The sequence below is a fragment of the Cupressus sempervirens genome, chromosome 11, assembly GCF_028749045.1.
Source record: "Cupressus sempervirens isolate cs-2001-9-10 chromosome 11, ASM2874904v1, whole genome shotgun sequence".
Classification (NCBI taxonomy): domain Eukaryota; kingdom Viridiplantae; phylum Streptophyta; class Pinopsida; order Cupressales; family Cupressaceae; genus Cupressus; species Cupressus sempervirens.
In genome coordinates this window covers 341,183,301-341,210,717 of record NC_143128.1, presented here as the reverse complement: position 1 = coordinate 341,210,717, position 27,417 = coordinate 341,183,301, and positions in this window count along the sequence as shown.

Below are 27,417 nucleotides of genomic sequence, written 5' to 3'. Positions count from 1 at the left end.
TTCTTCCTCTAGAATTCCATTCAAGAAATTTGATTTTACATTCATTTGATACACTTTGAATCCTTTATGTTTAGCATATGCAAGTAGTTTTCTAACTCCTTCAAGTCTTTGAATAGGAGAAAACATTTCTCCATAGTCAATACCTTCTTCTTGAGCATATCCTTTACACACTTTCTTTCCTTGTTCCTTGATACTTCACCTTTTTCATTCAATTTGTTTCTAAAAATCCACTTTGTAACAATTACATTTTTGTCCTTGAGTCTAGGAACGAGAGTCCCAGTATCGTTTCTTTCCATTTTCTCAACTTTTTCATTCATTGCCTCTATCCAAATTTCATTATTCAAAGAATATTTTATAGATCTAGGTTCAAATTCACTGAGCAAACATGTACCTTTTAGTTTGTTCCTTGTCAGTATGTTTCTTGTCTGATCTCCAATTATTTGTTAGGGTGCATGATTCCTTCTAACATATTTAGCAATTATAGGTTCTTTCCTTCTAGATTTTGGACCCGTTTTACTCTGTTCACCATGTTTAATGACTCTGTGATCTTCTATTCTTTACTCAGGTTCCACTATTTGAAACTTAGTTCCCTCTTTCTGTGACTCCGGTTCCTCTATCTACGACTCGGGTTCCTCTATCTATGACTTGGGTTCCTCTGTTTGCGACTCAATTTGAACCATTTGTTGCTCGGGTTGCACTCGATGCAACTTGGTTTGAACTATAGACTTAGGCGACTCAGGTAGTATAGTATGTTGTTTCTTGACTATACTTGCTTGTATCATGGGTAAAGTCATAAGCTCATAGTAAACAAAGTTTCTATAGTCCTTTGGTTCCTTGTTGCTTTTCTCTTCACTCTTTTCTATAATCTCATCAATTTTCACATGGACACTTTCTATAACTTTGTGAGTAGAAATATTCAAATATTTATATTCTTTACTCTTGTTGGAGTAGCCTAGGAATATGACTTCATCACTTTTTGCTTCAAAATTTCCTTTCCTTGCCTCTTTCAGGATATAACATTTACTTCCAAATATTTTGAAATAACAAATATTAGGTTTGTAGCCATACCAAAATTCATAAGGTGTTTGATTTTTGCCTTTCTTTAGTTGAAATCAGTTTAGGGTATGAACTGTTGTGCTAATTTCTTCTTTCCAGTATTTGGTTGCTACATTTTTCTTGATCATCAGTATTCTTACACAATCCATGATGGATCTATTCTTTCTTTGGTGTAGGAGCACCTTGGGGAAAGACAAATCCGTAATACAATTTTGTCTTGTAAATGGTCTAGCCAACTATTTATTGAATAAGGACTAGAGATGAAGTCCCAAGGTATGTTTAGAAGATGTGGTTAAGTAAGAGTTAGAGTTAAGTCATGTTTTTAGCAATTAGGTCTTGTTAAGCCTAGAAATGCTCAAAATTTCTCTAAAGGGAAAAAATATGGTAAAATACCTAAAATGGGGCAAGAAGTTCTTAGGAAGGGTCCATATATGTTTTAGGATTAATTTGTGATGGTTAAAACCAAATTAGATAAGTTTGGAGGCCTAAAATGCAAGATTGCTAAAAGTTGTCAAAATTGCTCATCGACAACTTCACAATTTTTGCAAAGTTACATTGATAATTTTTGCACTTTTCTAGGAAAAGGAAAGATGGGTGTTTGTAACTCAAACCAAGGACAAGGTAGTTAGGAAAGGCTATTTAACTATGAAATAAATCCTTACAAAGGGTTGGTTATGAATTTGTATAGACACTTCATGAGAGAAGGAGGATTTGTTGAAACAATCCTCAAGTTGGCTCCAAAATGGTTTACATAGTAGTTTGTGCCATTACAAACAACTATGTCAAAACTATATTACTCAGCACTTTCAGTCTTTGATGCTCAACATCAACTACAACTTCAATGTTTTAACTCGACCATTGAATGACTTGGCATCCATTGATCACTTAGCATCTAAATGATTCGACACTTACTATCTGCTCGACACTTGAGTGACTCGACACTTACTAGTTACTTGACACTTACTATATATCTCTTATTCGACATATACTATCTGGAAACTTATGCTCAACATGTTTTACTTTTTTGGAATAAACTAAGTAAATGACTTAAGTATATTGTCACTCATATGTCAAAATCAATATGAGATTAACAAGGTAGACAAAGCTCCAATTGAATGCAAGTGCACACTTTGTTCATTGTTACTTGAAAAGGATGTAAAATTGTAGTTGAAATTAGATACATTTCAATACCATATCAAAAAAGTATATAAGAAAGAATTAGTTGATGGAAAGGAACAATCAATAGTCATATGGAAATCAAAAGATGATTATAAGCATGTCAAGTATGCAAAGGAATATAATGTGATTTAGGCACATAAGGAAAAACCATGACATATAGTAGGTTCACTTCAAGATCAATTCCAAAAAGTAATGCATGAAATACATATGGCTAAAAATGTTCCTTTTGATCCTCTACTCTATCTTTGGAGTAGGGGTCATCCCTTAATAGACTATGCTAACCTTGTTGGCTTATTAAAATATCTAAGTTTTCCAAGATATCTTGCAAATTATTGGCGATTAAACAATTGATGGGATTTGATTAGTTGTTTTGCTGAAGTAGAAATAATTGATCTATGGGAAAGAGTAAGGGAGTCAAAATTTATTGCATTATCTTTAGATGAAGTTACAGTGGTGAATTTTTTTAATTGGATGTGTATGTATATGCATACTATAAAGAACCACATTTTCCATTCTCATCTTCTCTATGATATTAAGATGGAGGGTGGCACAATGAAAAGTATGTATGATGTAGAAAATAAATCATTAAATAAAATGGCTATTATCAAAGACTTTATAATTTCCCAAAAGTTGGTGTATGTGGGAATAGGAAAAGCTATAGTGCTGCATGGTTATAAGAACAGTCTATGTGCAAAGCTACAAATAATAATTTTGCCTTTCGTGGTTACCATTATTTTCCTGGCCCATAGACTTAACTTAGCATTCAAAACTATACACAAGTTTGAAATGGTAGCGAGAATTAATCAAGTGATTCATGATCTATGTGCAAACTTCTACTGAAGTCCCAAGCTTTTTTTTTAGATTTTTAGAAATTTGCTAAGGGAATAATTGATGGAAACAAGCATCTTAAGAATATTGATACTAGTGGATCCCTATTTTTGGATGCACTAAATGTTTTTTCTTAGAATATAAATCCCTGGTTGGAATAGTGAACATAAATGTAAAGGATCATAGTAAGAGTCAAAATAAAAACCAAGGTGATAATAAACAAGGTGACAATCATTAGGCTCAGACTTAGAATCAAAATGGAAGCAAGGAACTAGCCCAACATTTTGAGCTTTTGCATAAGTTAATTGATGTTGAGACACTACTAACCTTGGTTGGTATTCTCCCATTGTTGGACAAGATGCACTTTCTTGTTAAACAAGCCCGAGAGAGATATATTTATATACAAGAATACACTGTGCTTCATAGAATGACTATTTTGGATATCGATAATCAATATCTAAGATATTCTCCATTATACCTTCACCTTGGAAGGTTTCTTGGTAACCAAATTTCTTGTGTTATGTGTGTACATTTACTTTTATGTTTGTGGATGTGATGCATACTTAGATCTATTAAAACTTAATAGTTATATGTTTAGTGTTTTAGATATGAGATGGGTAAATGGTGAATGCATTTGATTAGTTTGAAGAAGTTAAAAGTTTGTAGATGCTGATTCACTCCCCACTCTCAGTATCTCACTTTCCAATAAGACTTTCAACAATTCCTTCACTATTCTTTTTTAGTAAAGAATTATTGTTTATGAGCATATTTGTTATAAAAAAATTGATCGATAATTATATATTATATTAATAAAGTGGATTATCATTACATAGAAAAATACCATAATGTGGAAAATGGTATCAACCTCTTAGTAGGTACAAGCCACAAGAGAAAAATAATTACCGACTGACCTTAAATATAAACTACTACATTAGAGAGAACTAAATTTGACTTGTATTTCTTATTAATATTTATCATTGGTTTGATATATAATTTGAGTTGTGAACCAAGTTTAAATTGGTCTTCAATCATCTGCCAGGTCCATCCTTGTCCATTTTCATATTCCTAGTCATTTGACCATTGAAATTGCATCACTCTTTACAGAATTTTCATCCATTAAATAACCATCAAAACCCTCAAGAAATAATATATTACAAATGTATATATAATTCAAACTAAAGGTCCAAAAACTTGACTTTAGGAAAACATACCAAAAGCTGAAACATATTTCAACTAACCAATGATCAAAAGTCTTCACTACTTGTATAAAGAATGTACTTTGAAAAGATCATGCAAATTAAAATTTCAAGCTAAAAAAAATCAGCCAACTCTCAAGAGTCATAATTTGGCCATTATATATTCTTAAGAGAATAGGTGTCTAAAAGTAACAAAAAATAACTCCACTCAGAAGTGAAAAAGTAAGTAGTAGGATAAAGGAGCCAAAAAATGGCTATACGAGGTTGATCATCATGATACAATGGATCAGACTAGGAAAATGGATGAGCATTGGTAGTTGAAGGAACTATTGATGTATCATTTTTCCTTTTCTACTTTGTGTGTCCATTAGTAAAACTAAAAATGATTTCATAATTAGGCAAGATGGTGTGTGCATTTTCTATTTCTACAACTCTTTTCCCTTTCACACTTGTCACTTTTTTATCATGTGTTTCGAGATGTTTGAAGAAAATAACCAACATAGAATCAATTTTGGAAATCTTTGAGAAATCATTTTTTGAAAGTGACCTCGCATCCTTAATGTCTTGAACTTTTTCTTTGAAGGCCCTGATCATCTCCTTCAATTTATCAATTTTTTTTCCATTCCCCTTTAGTGGTTTGAAGATTTTATGTAAGGAATTTGTAGTTCTATAGGATTGGCCACACCAATGTTGTACAAAACATCTACATCTTGTCTTGCTTCAATGTCATACATCTAGATATCCATGTCTTTAAGGACATCCTCTATGGAATCCTAATCCACAACCTCCATGTTCTTTGAAGCTTTCTTGTTTCTAATACTTCTTGACCTAGTAAATTGAACTTAGGAAGAGGTTGAAGTGGTAGGGTTTGATGTCTTTCTTAGGCTCTTCTTGTGATGAATTATAACTCAAGATCAAAAGCAACACAAGAGTTAGATCACGTTCTTCTATTACTAGAGACTATGGACTTCTACTTTTTTGGTAGAGTCTCTATTTCTTTTGTTAACAATTTGGTATGCTTGAATTCTTCCATGTCCCTTTTCTCCTTATAATATCAAGTATCCTCTTTTGAAACTATTCTCTTCCTTTCTATTCCAAGTTATCTCTAGTATTTCCTATGCTTGCACTTTCTCTACAAATATGGGATAAAAAACATCTCCTCCCTCTTCCTCTTCTACATCTTTGATATTTATGGGTATCTATAAAGTTACTATTTATACCAAAGTTAATTATAAGCATAAACTTCTACTGATATCAAATTCATCTTTACAATCCACCTAATAATATTCCTATTGAGGAATATGGGTGAAGTTTTTTTCTTCATATTAAGGTGACCTATCAAAAATCCCATACTATGAATTTGTGGTTTGGCTGTGAACATCTTGAAACTCAACCCCTTAGTTTAAGATTCTAATTTGAGGAAAGTAATAATATTTGAGTTTGATAGGGAATACGACCCCTAAAACAATCTTTCCTTTCAACTTGTAGTCAATATTGGCTAATTATTAGCAACTAATCAAGATTAAATTATCCAACACACACCTTGGGAGTCTATAAGGTCCCCCCTCAAATCCTTCAACTTTGATATATGAAAATCTAAGGGATTGTATGAAGAAGCTTCCATAGATGTTAATCAATTATATTTATTCATCTAATAACCTTTTTCTCATATTCCCATATAATTCAAAAATTGCCCTTCCTAAAAACATATCATTAAACCTAACAAAATTCTCTGCATAAAATTTATGTTGCATCTAGGGACTATATTTATATATCTTCATGCCAAGAACCCAGGATTCATGAGGGATATTGTTCCATTGCCTCCTTGTACATGCTATAAAATAGAACAAATAAGAAGACATGTAAAATCCCTTGATCCCAAAAGGGTTAGTGAGGCACTCATGCAATCTTTCTACTATAATTCTTTTCAATCCAAAAATTTCTCACCATTCAAGAGTAGTTAGATGAATAAATACATCCAATCATCTCAATCAAAAGAGTGTTTCTTTCCCTTTATTACGAAATATCACCAGGTCTCTAACTTCATTGATAAAATGCTCCTAGATTAATGGGCCAGGTAGTTTGGATCCTCCTTTCTGCTACTTCAAGAGCTAATTTTGAGCAATCATTTTTCTATATACATGTTTTTCACAGAGAAGTACAAGTATGATGATCCTATAGACAAGTCTTCATATATCTATGTGAGTGGAATACCCATGTAAGTCATCATTATTTCTCTTTCCACTTTGACTAGAATATTTTAGAAGGTAGTACAAATGCACCTATTTTCTATATCACATTGATTTATGCATTTGATGATTAATTCAAGGCATGGAGTTACAATTAAAAATATAGCAACTTCCAAAAATCCTCACTTGATAAATCTATCTTCCACGGAACCCTCATGATTTTTAAACTTCTCAAGAATTTCTTCTATGGTTGCATGTAATAGACGTGTCACCCATCTCAATAATATAGCTCAAGAGGCTAGTTTTGTGCTTGACTTTAGCCATGGATGGCTTATTATACATTATTCTACTAATAATGAACTTCACACAAATAGAATAAAGGAAATAAGACATAGAGTGCCAAAATATAACTACATAATCAAGCAAAGGATACCATTTTACTAGAAAACCAACTCTACACAAATGGGACATAGGAAACAAGATAGAAAATGAAAAAGTATATCTCTTCTCAACTACATAATCAAAGAGAGCCAAAGGTTTTTATCCTTACTAGAAACCATACATTCCTTCAACCTTTCCTACACAAATGCTAATATCTTCTTCAGCTCCTTCTCTTCTTACATTGAATAAATTCAAAGTGTTTAAAAAAATAAGTTGCATGCTTGGATTAACCACGATTATCAATTTCACTTATGATAAATTAATACCAAATTGATATATCATTAATTGGTGGTCCTTTCCACAAGTGCATACTATCCTTTTAATGATTACTAAAAATAATTTTTTTAAAAACTGAAATTTCATGCATATTCTCTCAGTTCTCCACTTATCCATTAATGTTGATAAAGAAACATAAAATTTTACAATGATAGATTTTGAACTTTGAATTTTGATAAAATTATAATAGATCTTGTGCTTTGAATTTTGATATGAATGTAGTATTGGAAATGTGAGTCAAGAATAAAATCCTAAGTTCATCACATAACCTACACATACACATGCATAATACTGGGAGAGATGTCAGAGAATAGAGTTACTTTGATCCTGGTTATAGAGAACTAGTTCTAGAGAGATTAATGCTAACCCAATAAGTAAAGAAGACTAATGAAAACTAGGTCTAGGAAGAATAGGGGAATGATATCCAAGTCTTAAAAAATCCTAGATAAATGTAGGAAGCTAGAGCTCGATATAAGAAGATGTATTAAAAGGAAAGAGAGGGTAAATAACACACGTTTAAAGTCTATTTGAAGCTTTTTGTTTTGATCAAAATGAATGGAAATCATTGGATCTTATTAAAAAATTCTGCAAAAGAAAAAATCCACAAAACTTTCAATAATCTGTTAGGGGTGAACAAGATTTTCAAGAATGAAATAAATCATCATGGGTGTAATTCACCCCTGATTAATTGTGTGTGACACTAATTATGATTTTAGAATTCCAAAGAAAGATAAAAAGGGTATTTAGATGTGCAACCTATTTGTTGATTTGATATCACATCTTACATAAAAGGTTTTTTTTTGGTTGATGGGGAGGTTTCCTTGGTGAAACCCTAGTTTAGTAATTAATGTTGAAATGAAATAATCAAAATAACATGAATGTAAATCAAATATATGCTTTTTTTCTTAGAATAGTCATATCTATCAAATCAGATGTAGTATGCTTACTTGACCAATCGATTTGGATCAAGAAGATGAAAGCAAATAGATGTAGAAGATACAAAGGATCTTGAATGGATTGAAGAATATCTTGAAGATAAACTCTTTCAATTTCTTAAATGTTTGAATGGGTGCTTGAATAATTGAAGGCTTGGAAACTTGAGTTCTTGAGGGATACAATGCTAGAGTTCTTGAGCGTGTGTATTGATGATGTGAAAATGAAGAAATGGGAGGGTTTATATAGAGGTCACAATTGACTAACTCCCATAGGATAAACTACCTATAAATTAACACCTTGAACATATTTGGATGCATGACCCAAATAAGAGACCCAAAATAGATCCCAATTAGAAGTACACTGTGAAAACTAGGTCCTAGTACCTCCAAGATCCCTCTGCGATCCCAAAATAGGTCCTAAATCTCCAGAATTAGGTGTAGAATATGAGATATAGTTGTTATAGTGAAAAGAGGAGATTACAAGTGGATAGATGAAAGGAAGGGTAGACCTAGGATGATATATCTTGCCTCAAGCTTAACACTATGAAAATAGGAGCTTTAATGAGGATCTATTAGGTTTTACCCCAATTCCACCCAAGAGGAAGGACATAAAAGGGAAGAAGAAATGAAACAATCAAGGAGATTTATGATATCACATTAATTGGGTTCTAAAAAATCATTAAATTGGAGTGTGTCTAATTCAAGACAATACACTAAATGGGAGGTGATCAATTATGATCAAACTACCCTAAACTTTAGGCTCTATAGTACCTAGGTAGGTGAACCTATTCCTTTACCTAAATCTATTGGTTAGAGGATTTTTATAGTAGATTGCACTATGTGAAATTTAATTGGTTTCTCAAGATGAAAAGTGGTTCTCAAGAGTGATCCAAATTATAACTTAACTAATGCTAAAAAAATTGAATTTCTTGCTTGAAAATTCTTCAAATGAAAAATTACTTTGATCTATCTTTCCTGTGGTAATTCTGTGTCATAGGATTGTATGCATTAATCAATGATTTCATTAAATCTATATTCAAAAACACCTCTAGAAGCTTATGATTTACAATAAAAAATATTTATGATAATATCCTCTATAAAATTAAAATCATGTGGTTCACATAGTTTCAATTTCACTCTAAACATAAACATTAGATGAAAACCCTCTACAAAAATCTTACCCACATCCTTCCCAAGATTTATATAGTATGTCTAATGTTGAGCTATCATTTTGCATGATGCTTAATGACTGGAGTCCTTTCAAACTACTCTCTTGAAAAGCTAATCTAGGATCAACTCCAAGGTTCTGGGCGATCTTCCTATTGATCTCAGATTAGTTTTGACAATTTAGTATCAACACACTTAAGAAATTTACTAAGTTCATGCCAAACTAGTAATGCATGTCGAGTATAATATATAAATACAAGACCATGTCGAGTTGCAATGAGTGTTGAGTCACTCAACACTAGTACATTTGACCCCATTTTTAGACCAAAATTTTTGTGGTCAAATTGGTCAGAATAGGCAAGGAAAAATGTCTTTTTTTAAAAATCCATGCCTATGTTGGTCAAAATTTTGACCAACACAAGCTTCATTATATTAAAATGAAAAAAGTTAATTCATTGTTACGGTGGAGAGGAAGGTAGGTTTTTCATTTTGCACACCCTAATTCATTGTTATGATGGAGAGGAAGGTAGGAAGTAAATTTTTTAGGAGAGAGCAGGAGATTTTACTTTGAAATTTGATGGAATCGATCCAAAGCTGGCTCTCCTAAAGAGTGAAGATAGATTTGTGCTCTCTAAACCAACTGTAAATTCAATCGTGTTGAGGTAATTGGACCATGTTTTCTAAACTAGTCTTCTTCCACTTGCGTGGGAGTAGATATGGATAGAGTGCCTTTGCCTTGCAAGCTTGCTACCTACTATTTTTATGGATCATTCTACATCTCAATCAATGATAGGTCCCTTATCTTGATCTCTCTGGTAGAAATTATAGACAAATAATTTTTTATACTTTGCTTTCAAACCCTAACATAACATTTTACACATAAGTCCTCGCATTGTAGGTTTGTCAACTATTGTGTCATTTGGGGAAAAGTTGTAATAGTCCATTACTGCATTCTACTCTTTATCGATGAGATGTGCCATTTTTTTGTGCAAGATTACTTGCTTTTTTTATATAGTGCTTCTATGCTTGTGATTTATGTAAAAGAATTAACCACCAATTTTAGATCTCTATCGCACATTTTGATATCTAAGCCTTGAATACTATATTTTGCACTATTACCAACAAAATTTGCATCAAAGTACAACATTTATGAAATGTATACTCAACTAGTTCAGCCAAGACAAAATCTTATTTGGGCTTTTTCAAATTGATTGAACTTGGTAGTTTTTTCAAAATACATACATGCCGAGCATTTAGGCACCTAGCTACTCAATTGCACAACAAGATGGAAGAGACTTCTAATTGAGAGGTATCATTCAACTTAATAAAGATAAGGCTTTTTTGGATGACCATTCCTTTCTTTTCAGTGTCCGGAGTTCATTTTTAGTAGTTACACTTGACACTGAAATTTTAGTCCAGAATATGAAAACTTTTTTTGTCAAATTTTTTTATTCTACTATTAATTAACTATCAATTTAGTCAGAGAGCTCTTTAGTTTTAATTAGTGGTAGAGACATATATCTCTTCATTGAATCCATGTCTAGGTTATGAGTATTTCTATGCAATGGCATAAGCTTTGACACTACAACTTAAGAAGTTAATCCCGATCAATCATAGGGCATTCAATAGTCATTCCTTTGTTGCACTTGCAGGTAACTTTTTTCTTTAAAGATCTATTTTAAGTTTTTATCTTAACCAATGAAAGGCATATGTGGATTCTAATTGAATTTCATTACTATTTTTGAATTGTTCTAAATCAATCTTTTATGGAAAGCAGTGAAGTTTCTTTTGAAAGTGCTATATAAATGTAGTTCCGACAAATATAAGACCCACCCATTAAATAAGTTGCTTTTCTTGCTATTTGCTCTTTGTTTTTTAGAAATTCTCATAATCTTTATAATTGGAGGGATTTTGATATCTCTGTTTAGTTCATATCTGGGCTTTCAGTATGTTTTTTGATATAGTGCACATGGAACCGTGATTTTTTAGCTAGTGGTGTTGAAAAAATTGATTTGAATCTTCAACCAACATGGGGTATCCATGATTCAATCTATTTTTACAACTTGAGATTATGTCTAGCATGTAATATTTGTGGAAATATTTTATGTCTTATTGATAAAAGGGATTTGTGGATCCCTATTTAATCAATTTTTTGTTCTTCATTTTGTTTTTTGTAATAATCTACAACTGTCTATAATTGCAATGCCTAGATTTCCATTGAAAATCAACAAAAATAAAAAGCATGGAAGTTCCATCGAAAATCAATATTAGTGATTCAAGTGAATCCTTTGGGTTCTACAGTATCAGTGGGCCTTGAATTTCATGTTTTTCTTAGTAAAGTACTTGGTGAGGACTGCCATATTTAGATCTAAGAATGTCTCTAACATTGATTTTGGTAAGCTAGTTGCATCATTGAATTTGATTAGTATAGATTCTTGTAGAAGTATAAGTGCCCCATACATGATGGAATCTCTCTTAGAAGATTCTTCTCAAAATTTGGTTACTTAGGGGATTGATAAATTTGAAACATTGGAGAGGATTTTCCAACCTCCATTCCATCTTTATTTAGTTCTAGTTTTTTCGTGTTACATGGTACACATAAACAATGGCATTTTGGTTGGAAATGCTGAAAATAAATTATCTACATAGGGAAATTCTAAAAAAAGACCCAGAAAAATCAAGGAATCGGTTTGGTCTTGGAGGACTCAAGAATTCAATTTTTCATAATTCTTGCACCAATATCTAGGGTGGCAATAGAGACATTTGGATGTAAGACTATCTCAGAAAGTGCAAAGTAAGTGGGTTTTACTATCTACATTTGTGAAAAATCAATGAGCCTCTTATACATACTAACCTTTCCTGTGAAATTTCTGGCTATCTATGGTGGATGCTTCCAACATACAATATATCGTTGACTAGAAAAATTTAGTAGTATCCCGGAACACAATTCGTATAACTATGAGGACAAACAACAAAGTTCTGGTTTTAAAAGTGATTAACTCTAGTCTAACTTTTGAGCTTTGAATCAATGACTGATTTGGGTGCGGCTAAATGTCTAATCCTCTGTTGAATTTGCCACTCATCCTTTTATCATGGACTTGTGCTTGGCTGAGTTTTATTGTGACAATACTTCAATTTGACACAATTGGCTCACCACAAACATGTCATCTAAGCATAAGTCATGCATTCAAGCATTGCTAAATCATTCTATATAGGAGTTATACTAGAAGACAACTTAGATTGGATGATAAGTTGCTTTCCCTTTGAACTACTGAGGTGATTTGTCTATTTGATTTTTTTGTGTTGTTTTTTTGATACATCACATGTACAAATATGTCCATTGGGTTCATTACATCTAGTTCAATGGTAGCAGATCTTCAACTATAGTTTGTTCTAAAAAATTTACATGCATTTTAGTCGAGTATGAAGCTATTATGAGCAAGCTTTAGGAGGACACACCTATGAGATGATGGTCTATATATGTATCAGCCTAAATGTGTTCTTGAAGGCTTAATAATAACAATTGATTTATAAGATTCCTGATAGAAATTGACATTAAGTGTTACTACCCAATTTACATGTGGCATCTATCCCACCCTGTGTTTCTGTAATGAATTTTTGTACCCCTTGTTGTGATGTTGATTTGTGCTCTTAATTCCCCCAATTGCTGACTTCTTATATGCTATTTTTATTTCAAACCCTTATAATTATTTAATTCAAGGTCACCAGGAACTCTTTTTAAGGCACATCTACAACCTTGTTCCCAATCCTTCCCTCAACTCCACATCCACATCTTCTAGATATGGAGATGGGGGTAACACATCTTTAGCTAGAGTTTGTTCTAAAAAATTTACATGCATTCCAGTAGAGTATGGAGTTACTCTAAGTAAGCTTAATGAGGAGGACACACCTATAAGAGAGTGGTCTATATATAAATCAACCTGAATGTGTTATTGAAGACTCAATAATAGGAATTGATTATAAGCTTCCTAAATATAGTTGATATTAAGTGTTACAACCAAATTAACATGCAATGGCTATCCCACATTGTGTGTCTCCAATGAGTTTTGGTCCCCCTTGTCATGATGTGGTGTTGTTCTATTTACTTGCCTAATTGTTGACTTATTGCATGCTATTATTATTTCAAGCACTTATAATTCTTTAATTCATTGTCACTAGGAAATCTTATTTTAAGGAAAAGGCACATCCCCAACCTTGTTCCCATGCCTGCCCCCATCTCCATCTCCACATTTTTTGTGACAATAGTTTTATAATATAGCCATTTCTGTATTCATTTATTTGCATGTTGATGTAGAGCATCCACAACTGAAACCCATAAGGAATACCAATCCCATCTATGACATTAAGGTATTTCTCCTATCCTAAATCATCAACACCTTTCCTTGTGAAAGGTTCCTTCAAATACTCACAACGCCATTCAAAACTTCTTTAACTAATTCATCATTCAGACACCAAACCTAATTAGTGTTCATCTCTGATTGCATGAATGTATAATTGGTTACCACATATTATCCTTTTCATTTGTGTTTGGATCTCCCCAAGTCTGATTACTCTCACACAATCCTTCACAATGCAACCTGCTTCACAAGTTCACATCCTATCCCCAAGTAATGACATCCTAACACACTTGTAAGTTGAAATGCAGTTTATTTGTACAATAGTGGTTGGAACAGTCAACTTGGGAGTTGCATTGATGTAGAGGTGGTATGTGTTATCCATATTCCTCATATTAGATAGAAAATCCATTCATTTAGCAACAACTCTTTACTCCAATGTCCCCTCAAGGACTTACCTTCCAGGCTACCCCAAGTACACTTAGTGCTTCCCAAACACCATAGCTTCTTCCAAGCTTCAACCTTCATTCTTCCTTCATGAATCATCTCCTCATGGCCTTTCCACCATGTCCCATCCATCCATTCATTCTGGACAACTAATCTCTTACCCAACATTCACATCTAGCCCTTAAAGCTAATAGCCCTCACCAATCACTAATTTGGATTTTTCTCCAATATTTCCCAAACAACTAGGGAAACTAGAACCTGATTAAGATACCCTTTTGGGATCTATAAATCCTCCCTAAGTTTCAATATCAACTCTTTTGGACCATACCCAAGATCCAATACCCCTAGTGACACCAAACAAGGCCTACTTCTCTCCCATTTTCAAAGAAACTCATAGCTCCACTTATCCTCTTGTCCCCAAAAATTGAAATAGTCTTTCTAGGGCTCATGAAACAAGATATTTTGAAATATCCAAGGTTCTATTAGCCATCCAATTCATTTGCTGCCAAATCCTTGGAAATAGGGTCACTAAACTAGGGCCTTTTCAATGAGACCTCTAACAACATCACCAAAACAAAAGGACTAAACCAAAAATTCATAAATTTCCTCCCAATACATATTCCTTCACCAAATATCATTATACTTGAAGTAAAGCCCATTCATGTTGATTGATGCTCACACAAGCTCTTTCACAATCAACAAATAAACACTCAACACTGCTTCTCCACCAAGATTCTCTATTCTTCTGCAAAAAAAAAAAAAAACAAGTATGTACAATTTTATGGTAATCTTCTACTAATCACATAGATCATAGAGGGTGGAAGAGTTGCCACATTGTAGAAAACTTCAAATCTAAACTCGACTGTGCTCTACCAATCATTGTCTTACAAACACCAGCTCGATTATTTGAACCTAAAAACTATGAAATAAGGAAGAAGATGTGTGAAAAGAATAGGACACAAATTCCTTAATATTCATACATCATGATCAATTGAGAGAAAAACTCCACTATCATTTTAGAGGTATTGGTTATGATTGTACCTGAGGAACAATGACTAGTTAATAGAGAAAAAACTTGTTTTTATTGCTTCTAGAATCTATTACATGTCTTATTATTCCAAACACCAACTCTCCATTACCTCTAAAACTTTACCACCTTCCACTAGATAGCCAAACAAGGCCAATAACCACTGCTGTCTAACTATAACAATCAATTATCTAACTATTACTAGTTAGTTATAAATTGAAATTTGTTGTCTAAGTTGACACAAAGTATCAAATTTGACAACTTACAATCATATATACCTTTAATACATTTCACTAACCTTTTCAAAGGTTTTATAGCTTCACTAACCCTTCCAAAGACACCTAAACCCCTTACAAGCCTTACTAGACCTAAATTGCCAACATGGCAAAGTACAACTTTTGAGCACTTTTAGTGCTTTTACAATATTTAATGGCTTTTAGAGACCATATTACATTGGTCCAATATCATATAGGTCTTTAAATCCCATAAATAGGATAGGATGAACAAAATGACCCTTAATAACCCCTTAGGTGCATTTTAATCCTTCAATACCATTTACCTCTATTACATTGCCTTTATAGTTTTAGGCTTCATTACATCAAAAAATCAAATACAAAGATGGATCATAGATCTGATTACATTTAACTCTTAATCTTTCAAGATCACTTTGATCTTCATGAGTCTAAATGACTCTCCTCTCATGCTCTTGTGAGGGTGCCCTGCACCATGCATGGTGGTTGCTAGAGTCCATTGAGAACATATGCCAAGAATCTCTTCTTCCTCCAAACAACCCTTGGACATGCCAAAGTGACCATGTCTTTTTTGATGCTTCAAATGTTGCAAACCTCCTTTCTGCCCTTTCTACAGTACTTGTCACAGTTGTACATTCTGCTATCTCAACAATTAGTAGCATTGCAAATCCATTCAATCTCGCTTTCTTTGTCACATCTATACACAAGAATTTACTGTGGGTGCTTGTACATACACTCATACTTCTTCCCACAACAAGGAGAAAAATATGAACTCATTCCACCAAATCCCAATTGGATATTTAGAACATGAGGGGACAAGTTGTGTTAAAAGAGAATGCACTCCACAAGATCCTCTTTATAAACAAAGGTGCAATCAAGTTATGTTCACTTCTCAAAACAATATGTTAAGCCCACCTTAGTTTAATGGAGAGTTTATTTACAATAGCCAAAATTTATATCCAACTCACATTGGTGTTGGTGAATTTTTCATCTCTGGATGTAACCCATTTCATGAAGCTCCTTCTTTCAATGTTCCAACAATGCCATTCACTGTAAAACCCATTGAATGTATTCCACAGATTGGTTGGCATGATATGGCTAATCAAGAAGGACATAGTGATATTGAGAAGAATAATTTAATAGCTTCTACATTGGGAGAGAGATGTGAAGAAGTGGAGGTTGAAGCACAAACCACATTTGATTTCATTGATTGCTTTGATGTAGAGGAGATAGGCTCAGCATTGCAAGGTTTATTTAATCAAAGTGGAGATGGAAATGAGGATTATTTTGATTGGGAAAGTGATGATCCCTTTTGGTTGGGAAAATTTTGATCCAGTCCATGACTTGGCAAGCTCTCTACATTCATATTTTATTATTTATATGGATCCATTGTTCTAGATTTTTTGTTTATAGCTTGGACATCAAATACGTGTAAATTTTTCAAGGGTTCCATTGCTATAAGTATTCTTCAGCACACAAAATTTTCAACATTTTCAACATGGGTTATACTAAGCTTTTATCATACAACTTTATTGTATTCATGTTCCAACATTTTTTTAAAAGAAATCATGTTCAAATATATAAATTTATTTAGTCCCAAAATTGTTTTAGGGATATCAATTTCTCAAAATGAATTTTATGCTAATCATGTACAGGATGTAATCTAGTGACTGTGGAAGCTATGGTGTTAAGTACTTTGAAAGATGAATTAAACATTAAGTACTTTGAGATCTTAGGAGCTATGTGGTGAGTGTTGAAAACTTATGGTTCATGGGATTTACATTTATGTTTGCACATGTCTAGATGTTTAAGAGAATGGGATATTCAGATCTAATGAGTACGGCTTCTAAGTACACTTCTTTTGTAAATGACAAGTTGCTGACCACTATATGTTTTACTCATTTGCAGGAAAGCTTATTATAATTGCAAACAAATGCCCTCCTCTTCGTAGATCAGAAATAGAGTACTATGCTATGCTTGCAAAGATTGGGGTACAACATTTCAATGGAAGTAATTTATTCTTTCTAAACACATTAATGGGAAAAATTAGAAGAGCCTCATACATCCTTTGGACCTATAATGCCTTGTTTAGAGTGTTAATAGGCATGTTATTGTAACAAATTGATCATTCTTTTTCTTTTCTATTTGATGATTTGAACCTGAAAGATGTCCTTTATATCTTGTATTGATAGTGTATAATTGCTTTTTTTGTCACCTAGGTTCTTTGTAGAGTTTACTAATTTTGTTCTTTTCAGTATTTTTTTTTACAATGATGTAGAGTGGTCTATTTAATTCAAACCAATGTGGCTTGGTTTTTGTAATCTTTTATGTTGTAGTTTTATCAAATTCACTTGCCACATCCAAAATTTCTTGCATTACAAGGGTTGTTATTCTAAATTTTCTATATTGGTGCATTGTGCATCATTATTTGAGAACATCAATTAAAATACATAATATCTTATAGATGATATCACTAACAAATCTTGAGATGTTTCAATAGCCTAATTTTTCAACAAACTTACCTTTATGTATGTTGGCAAGTTAAGCTATGGCATCAATTCTTGTTACAGTTTGGTTCAACATCTCGATGCTATAGGATTAAAATTTCCTTTCCTACAACTTAAACAAATATATTCTCTCAATATATATATTCTATGCATATCCAACAACCATGGCTTTTGATGACCACATTACATTCAGGCATCCTGTCAAACAATTCACATGACTTATCTATGCTTCTATTTTGCAAGCATGTCTCCCAAGGAAAATGCTACTACTTCATCTACACTATTTGAAAAAATCCTTTATGCTTTGATGGATGTCTATAGCTTATCCCAAAGCTCTCATTCAACAATTATGAGATGATCAATCAAGAGGAAATAGTTGAGAGCTTAGAGTGACAATTTTTAGATGACCATATGAAATGAAATGGGCATGCAAGTAGAAAGAAACTAGAAAGACATTGTGTATAGATGAAGGCATAAAATGGATGGTTTTGGAGCACTCAACACAAACACTCAGCATTCAATACATATCATCATTCAAGATCAAATGGGTGTGTGGGATTATATGCATAGTGAATAATAAATGAGGGAATTGAACCCTCCCTGAGGCTCAGACTTGTTGAGCTCCACTTCAGTAATGGCCCTTCCTATGAAATTATAGTCTAAAAACTTTCTAATGAGATAATGTGTTATGAGCTCTTGATCAATGGGATGGAACATTAATCTAGGAGGCAGTTGTGCATCACTCATATCATGACTATAACTAAAGTTAAGAGCCTCTATTATTGAATTCTCTTCCCTATCACCCATATTCATTTACTTTGCTATTCATAATTCACATGATGCATTTATTCTATTTATTTTGATAAATGCATCATGTGAATTATGAATAGCAAAGGAAATTAATATGGGTGATAGGGAAGAGAATTCAATAATAGAGGCTCTTAACTTTAGTTACAGTCATGATATGGGTGATGCACAACTGCCTCCTAGATTCATGTTCCATCCCACTAATGAAGAGCTCATAACACATTATCTCATTAGAAAGGTTTTAGACTACAATTTCATAGGAAGGGCCATTGCTGAAGTGGACCTCAACAAGTGTGAGCCTAAAAAAATATTTGACCGAGCATTGGTCAAATTTTGACCAATGTTGGAGAAGCATTGGTCAAAAGTTCAACCAATTCTTGGAAGAAATTGTGGCATCAAATGTAAAAGTTTTCGACCAATGCTTCCACAAGAATTGGTCAAAAGCTCAACCAATGTAGGTAGAAGTGTTGGTCAAAATTTTGACCAATTCTTGTGGAAGCATTGGTTGAAATGTTGACCAATTCTGGTGGAAGTGTTGGTCAAAATTTTGAACAATTCTAGTAGAAGCATTGTTGAAATTTTGAGGTAATTCTTGGCAGAAATTGCACCATCAACTGTGAAAGTTTTCAACCAACTAGAAGGTTGGTCAAAATTTTAACGAGAAAGATTTCGACCAATGGTTTGTTTGAATTTGGTCAAAATTTGGGTCAAAATTTTGACCAATATTGGTCAAAAATTGACCTCAAATGTACTAGTCCAAGTGCTGAGTAGATAGACCATGCCGAGTGATTCAAGTGACAAGCAAGACAGTTGATGCGAAGTAGTTCAAGTACCAAGCCAAAAACAAAATTATAGTATTTTTCGAGCATTAGTAACTTCAAGTGTTGAGTGACATAGATTGTACATAGTAGAAACAACTATGTAAACCATTTTTATGCTAACTTATGGATAGATCTCATAGCTTTTAAAGATAAGGACAAATCTATTTGAATTCCCTATGCAATCACATTCAACCAATCAAAAGATAGGAAGAGTTAAGCAACAAAATGGATGAATCTTAGTCATAGATTCATACCTAACCCTAAGCCACCAAAGTCTTTATAAGGAAGATGATGCCCCAACATTACAAACAATCAAGAGAGTAGTCATAGAAGGAAGATATCAAGGGTGAATGACTAAATTATTTAGAAAGTATTCAAGGTGACTTAGTAGTATAAAAGAATTGCAGAATCAATTTACAGAACAGAGGATTGAGGATGCAACATTGTTATATCAGATTAGAGAGGATCAAGAAGGACAAAATTGTGATATGAAATTAGTAAGATAAAGTTGTAAGTTGTATCAGGTCAAAAGCTCTACTATTACTTTCTAACAACTGTATCAGTTAGGGAAAAATCATTTGGACTAAGGTTGATTTAACAATAATGATCAAATCCTTTAACAAGGCGACATTCCAAGTGAATGTTCTAAAGTCCTTTAAAGATACACACCTCTAATAGGGTATTAAAATCCTCTAACAAGGTAGGACTTAACAGTCCTTGTACACCTTTAACATGGCAGGCCTTTCATAGGGAAAATCATTTTTCATGGTCAACTTATTGTAACCTCAATTGGATACACTTTATTGCTGTAGGAGTAAAGATTTGTGGGTGTCATCTCCACCCCAATTTTACCTTCTCATTTGGAGGGTTTCTAGGTAATCATATAAGGTGTCAAGTGTGTATGTTTTTCTTATAACCTTTTTAGATGCATTTGCTTTATATTTCATTTCAATTTATATATGCATCTAATGAATGGTGAAAGATTTAATTGTAAGTTGTATCAGGTCAAAAGCTCTACTATTACTTTCTAACAACTGTATCAGTTAGGGAAAAATCATTTGGACTAAGGTTGATTTAACAATAATGATCAAATCCTTTAACAGGGCGACATTCCAAGTGAATGTTCTAAAGTCCTTTAAAGATACACACCTCTAATAGGGTATTAAAATCCTCTAACAAGGTAGGACTTAACAGTCCTTGTACGCCTTTAACATGGCAGGCCTTTCATAGGGAAAATCATTTTTCACGGTCAACTTATTGTAACCTCAATTGGCTACACTTTATTGCTATAGGAGTAAAGATTTGTGGGTGTCATCTCCACCCCAATTTTACCTTCTCATTTGGAGGGTTTCTAGGTAATCATATAAGGTGTCAAGTGTGTATGTTTTTCTTATAACCTTTTTAGATGCATTTGCTTTATATTTCATTTCAATTTATATATGCATCTAATGAATGGTGAAAGATTTAATTGCCAAAATTTGAACTTGTGATTCACCTCCCCCCCTCTCAAAAGTATATGTTTCCCATTTGTAATTCCAAAAATTGGTATCAGAGTTAAGTTCTCAGAAGGAGAAGCTTTACAACTTAGAGAAAAAGATCTTGAAATAGAAGTCTACAAACTAGGAAAGATTATTGAGAACCAAGGAATTGAGATCCAACTCATTCTACATTCACTGGACAAGGCCATAGAGGAGTTAAGAAAATCCTTAAAGAGAAGGAAAGAGATAGCCATTGTAGAGAATGATACACAATATAAAGAGATTTACACCACCAAGTTATTTGCAAATGGAGACTCAAATGAATTTGATGCAGCAATTGCAGATTTGATGGAAAAGAATAGAGTACAAGCTAAGGAGATCAAAAATCTCAAGCTAGAACAAGAATCTCAAGCCATGATTCTATGTGAGGTAACTGAATAGAAGAAGAGATCTATAGAAGACAATGTCATGATTGAGGAAGACACGATAACTCTAGCAAACATACTGGAAGATAAGTCAACTGAGCTTACCAGAATCTCCAACATGCAATTGGTAACCCTAAGCCAAATGATGAATGCTCATCATGAATTGAATGTCAAAGACATTGAGATAACTACATTGAAGTTGCAAAATGAACAACTGTAAAATGACCTAAGAAGAGAAAGAGAGATTGCTAAAAGTTTCAACAAGCCAAATGAAGCCATCAAGTACTTGGAGCAAATACTAAAATCTCTTAGATCCAACAATGACACATCAGGATTGGGCTACACGAGCACTAAAGAAGGAGAATCATCCAAAACTACTGAAGAATGGAATGCAAAAGGTAAGAACTCCAAACCCACTTTTCATTATTGTGGTAAGAAAGGACATACTACTAATGTGTGTAGAAGCAAGAATGCAAATCAGCATGACAAACCTAAAAACATGACTCACTATCATAAGTGCAAAAAGAAAGGTCATCAAGCACATGAATGCAAAACCAAAATCATGCATGCACCAAGATTTGAAGGTTACTACTACAACTGTCAAAATATGGACATAGAGCCTTTGAATGTAGATCCAAATCCATGTGGTCACTAAACAAGTCAACAAAAGAAAGAAGTCATAAACACTTCTATAACTGGGACTACAACACAAGACAAAGCTATCATTATTGTCAAGATTATGGACATATTCCTAAGAATTGCATTAGAACACACTTCAGTGGTAACTACAACAAATAGTTGAGTCAAACCACATGCTTTAGCTATTTTAAGACTAGCCATATCAACAAGCATTGTCCAAAAAGGACAAAGGCACCTAATTGTCAATTTAACAAAGGAAAAGGTAAGGTAGATGTTGAACACACTAGAGGAGAGATGAATAAGACATGAAAAGAGAGAGATGTATTTAGTACATCAAATGGAGGGATCACTTCACCTAATAGGTCAAGTGGTCACACCTCATCAAACTAAGCAAATAAGAGGTATGTGGGATTGATACCTAAAAAGTATTATATCTTACATCGGTTCCAAAACAAAATAGCACTAAAAAGGATAGATTAGCATGAATCAAGATGCAAGATGATGAGAAAATTTCAAGGTTTAATCTTCAAATTTTCATGTTATTGCCAAGTATGGAAAGTCTACAGATTCTAAGTAAAATACTAGAGAGTGATGAGCTACTAGTCAAAATAAGCTAGAGCTGAGTCCTTAGTAGCTATTGAGCAAGGGAAATCTCTATAGATGCTAAGTGGAATAGAAATTACGTTGATGCCGAGTTTACAGCTATATAAGCATTAAACATTAAATGTGAAGTTTTGAAGGGTATAAGGTCAATTTTGACCCATTTTTTGTCATAACAAATTCAAGTGAGAGAAAACAGAGTGAAGATGTGATTCACAATCTAGTTTGAAGTGTTTGCAAAAATCCCAGCCATGATCCAACACTGGTTCATCAAATTTTTGAGGTATTCTTCATTAGCCGAGTTGTGTAGTTTAAACTCTATTAAACCCTAGTTTGACAAAATGGCTTCTAGCTCAAAGAATGTGAAGGAAAAAGAGGTTTTTGATGTCCAACTAGTTAGAAATGAGGTCAAACAACCAAATTTCAAGGCCAACTCAAACATTTCTTATAAACAAGACCCGTCAAGTGCATTATCCATGATTCCACCTAAGGTTATAATGGTTCAAGATGTTATAAAATGTTACAACTACAAAGTAAGAGGTATAGGTGATATGGAAATAAGGAAAGCCTATGATAGTTTGTGTGAAAATGAGATTTTGAAGGAAGAATTTAAGATTTTTGAGAGGAAAAGTTTGACCTATGCCCTAAACTTCCCCATGGTGTTCAAAATAGAATGGATCAAGATAGTATTGAGCAGAATTCATGATGGATGTTTGTGGTTGGAAGGAGGATAGATCAAAATCTCAAAAAGAATTATTTATAGGGTAACTATATATCCAAACCTAGATTGGCCCAAGACTCTACGAAGTAACTCTCAGGAGGTTATTGAGAAAAACATAGGAGCCAAATGGAACAAAAGGGGAATGAACAAAGACACCATCATAGATTGACAACTTGAATTTGCAATTAGGGTAATTTCTCATAAGTTTTATTAATCCAATAGATTAAATAGTGTGCCCTACATTACAATAGATGTTGGCTATAAAATTGTCAAGGAAGATCACACTTATGATCTTGCAGAGGTTCAATTTTAGCAAATAATGGAAAATATTGGAGCAATTAGGAAGACAAAGAGTGCTCAGTGTAAATTTGGATCAATTATAATTTGTCTATTTTTCTATGTTCAAAACACATTCCCATCTTTTGGTACAATTTTTTGGAAAAAAAACATATCAATAGCTATATAGATCAATGAGTATATTGAGCAGATGGGTGAGAACTTTGAAACAATTATGACTAGATATTTTGAAGACTTTAAGAAGTCTATGAAGTAGAGGATGAGGATACTTGCCTCTTTAGTTGAATAATACTATAATGATATATGCTTTCTTGTAGATAATGATTAAACATACATACAAGCTTCCATACCTAGGGTAAGATGGCTAAGACCTTAGGATATGAGATTAATGTTGATGAAGCCTTAGCTACCATCACTACACTTCTAGCTGAAGAAATTGACAAAAGTGCAAAGATATTTGGTAACTATGATGTTATGAAATCAAAAGTTGAAATGGAGTTAAAGAAAACCTCCATTGAAGAAGAAATACAAATTGGTGAGGAAATTAAAGGCCAAATTTGGAAATGGTGCAAGTGAACAGGAAGAAGAAGATGATGAAGAGAAAGAATAGGAACATGCCCAAGAACATCTTGCATTGACCCAAACCATGGGTGATGACAAAGAAGTAGAAGGTGCTAAGGAAGAGGAAATAGAAGAAGCACTAGTACATGCTAAGTCAAATAAAAGAAAGGCCAAGGCATAAAATGTGACAAAAACAAAGGCAAAGAAGACTATAAAGCCCAGGTTAACAAAGCTAACAACACCAACAACTAGGGAAAGCACAAAGGAAACTACACAAAAGGAAAAAGAGCAAGTGAAAGAGAAGACAAAGGCTACTAAACAAAAGGACCTAGTGCAAAAGAAACAAAGAAGAAAATACATTTCACAACCAGAGACTGATGATGAAAGAATAAAATTTGAGGATACAAGCCAGTTTAGAGTGGTAAGTCACACACCAAAATTTGATCTTGAAAATATCTGTGAGAATGTTAGAAATAATGTAGATTTGACTGGTTTGAAAAGTATTGACTTTGAAAAAATTGAAAGAGAAGAGAAGAACCGAATACAAGAGTCAATATAAGCAATGATGTCTAAATTCAAGAACACTCCACTTGAATTAGATAATACTATGCCAAGGGAATTGTATACTATTGTTGGAAATAAGTGGCATTATTGTTTAAACCTAGAAAAAATAGATAAGAGAATCTACATTAGCCCAGGCAATGCTAGAGTTGACAAAAAGACAACTTGTCAAAGCAAATAAGAAATATGGTGGGCAGTTTGCACCAAAATATAGGGCATTCAACATTCTTCAAAATAACATTGAAGATGTTGTGAAGAAATTTATTCAAATGTGGAAATTGATCTATGGATTACAAGTATCAAAAAAGGAGAAGAAGATCTATTTGAAGGCATAAATAATGGAGAAGATGAGGACAAGGAGGAAGAAATAGAAAATGATAATATTGTTGTGGAGGAGACACAAGAGAAAATTGATGACATGGCTACAACTAAAGAGTAGTAGGAAGAAAAAAGTGTGCAAGACACACAAATGCCAAATATGAGCCCTCCACATGACACACACATACTTGTAGAAGCTATAACTATTAAGGATGTTCTCGATAATTCAGCTCAGAACATCAATCCCTTGACTGTAGAAGACGTGAATAATATTCTTGACCAATCCATACTACAAGCCAAATTATGTGAAAATCTAGTATTGGTCAGCGTTGATGAACTTCAAAAGGTAGTAGCTAACATTAAAAAGGATAAGGTGAATATACAAGAACCACATTTTGCCATCCCTTCAACTACCAGTGCTCAACCTTTAATACAAACATTAGAAGACACATTTACAAAAGTTGACATGACTATTAAAATTGATATTTTTGAACATATACAGATTGCAATAAAAGAAAAAGAAACAAAAAATGATCAACTTGATGCACAAACACAAGGTGCAAGTCAGATCATGGTGATTGATCAATGTAGATGTGAAGAAAGTAAGGAAATACCAAAGGAGAAGGAGCAAGAGGCCATTCAAGCATTGGTAATTCTACCAATATTTGGCACTTCTACAGAAGTCCTTTCGAAGATAAGCACTAAAGTTGTACCCCTACAAATCTCAGTACTAAGTTCAGGTTCTTCTAAGGTTGCCAAGATAATTCACTATGGAGATGTAACTTTAGATGAAGAGATAGTGATACCTAAATATTATTATGCAACCATAACATTAGAATAGATAGGCATAATGCAACAAGCCTTAGAGAAGAAGAAAAATCAAAAAATACTTAGGAAGGAGTATAGACAGAGGCAAGCATTGCAAGAAATTAAAGACATCTTCTTAGATGCTTTTAGCTTGTCAACACCTGAAGAATCAAAGCCACTATTGGAATTGTTATATTATGGTGATTGATCAGGAAAGTACTGTACATACTTCAAAATTTTTTTGGGCCATGGTCGATGTTGTAGCTGACATATTATATCTGACATATAGCCAACATGTTGTAACCCTAAAATGGATAAAATATTTGTATAAAAGGGTTTAGGGTTAGGTATTTTTATTTTGTATGCGAAATTGCTTCTTGCAATAGTATTGAGTTGTAAGGGATTACAGACTGTAATCAGTTTGTAATCACTGGATTGTAATAAGATCGGACTTGTTGTTTGATGGACGTAGCCCAGGGATTTGGTGAACCACATTAAATATTGGTGCCTTGTGTTCATTTCTGTGTGATCTATTTTTTTTTTTGTTATTGGTTATATTTGCATGTAGTTTTTATTTTTTTCTGTGGTTTATCCTAACAGGAATAGTTATCAAAAATTGTGGAATAGGTGAACAATGAAGACCAAGACACCAATGCCAAACTTATGGAATGGTCAGAAAGAAAATTTCAAGGAAAAGTAAATGAGAATATATTTGGTGACATAGCACTAACTCAAGTTGAATTGGCAAAAAAGGTTGAGAAAGTGAAGAAGGTACTTGAGAACATATTCTCATTGTACACCAAACTATGTGATCCCACACTCTTCACTAAAGAAACAAGTCATTGAATTATGAGTCTGGAGAGAAATTTAAAAGTCTCAAGTATGCAACTACCTTAGAACCCAGCTCAAAGTGAGAAGCATTTTCACTCATTGCTTTAGTCATAAAGTCAACTGGCTATGTTAATAGAAGAAGAGGGTAATATAAGAGCCAAGTTGGACAATATCCAAGCCTCCCTTAACCTTATATGGAGATACTCCATAAAGAACTAGGATTTGCACAAACTTTGTTGAAGAAAGATACTAATCTTTCTACATTAGATGGACTAGTTCACCTTGGAATAGAGCTAGCTATCCAAATGAAGTCATTGGATGTTGCATGTGACAACTGGGATTTTGCTTTGAAAATAATAATAAAAGTCCATAAATCCTTTCTAGACAAATACATCATAAGTGTATAAACCCTTTGACATAAGTATCAAAAAGGGGGAGATAAATATGCAAGGGGGAGATAAGGAGATGAAGAAGGGGAAATTAAAAAAGGGGGTAGATAAACCAAAGGGGGAGCAAATAGAATAAACAAAGAAAGAAAAAAACCAGAGCATATCAGATAAAGAGTATTAACACATTTGAATTCAAAGAGTATCAACTAGAGACAAATCTACTTAGAATTGAGAACAAATTTTGGATACAAAATAGGCACATTAACTCAGGGAGAGTTACAAAATTTTGAGGTACAAAATTTTGAAAA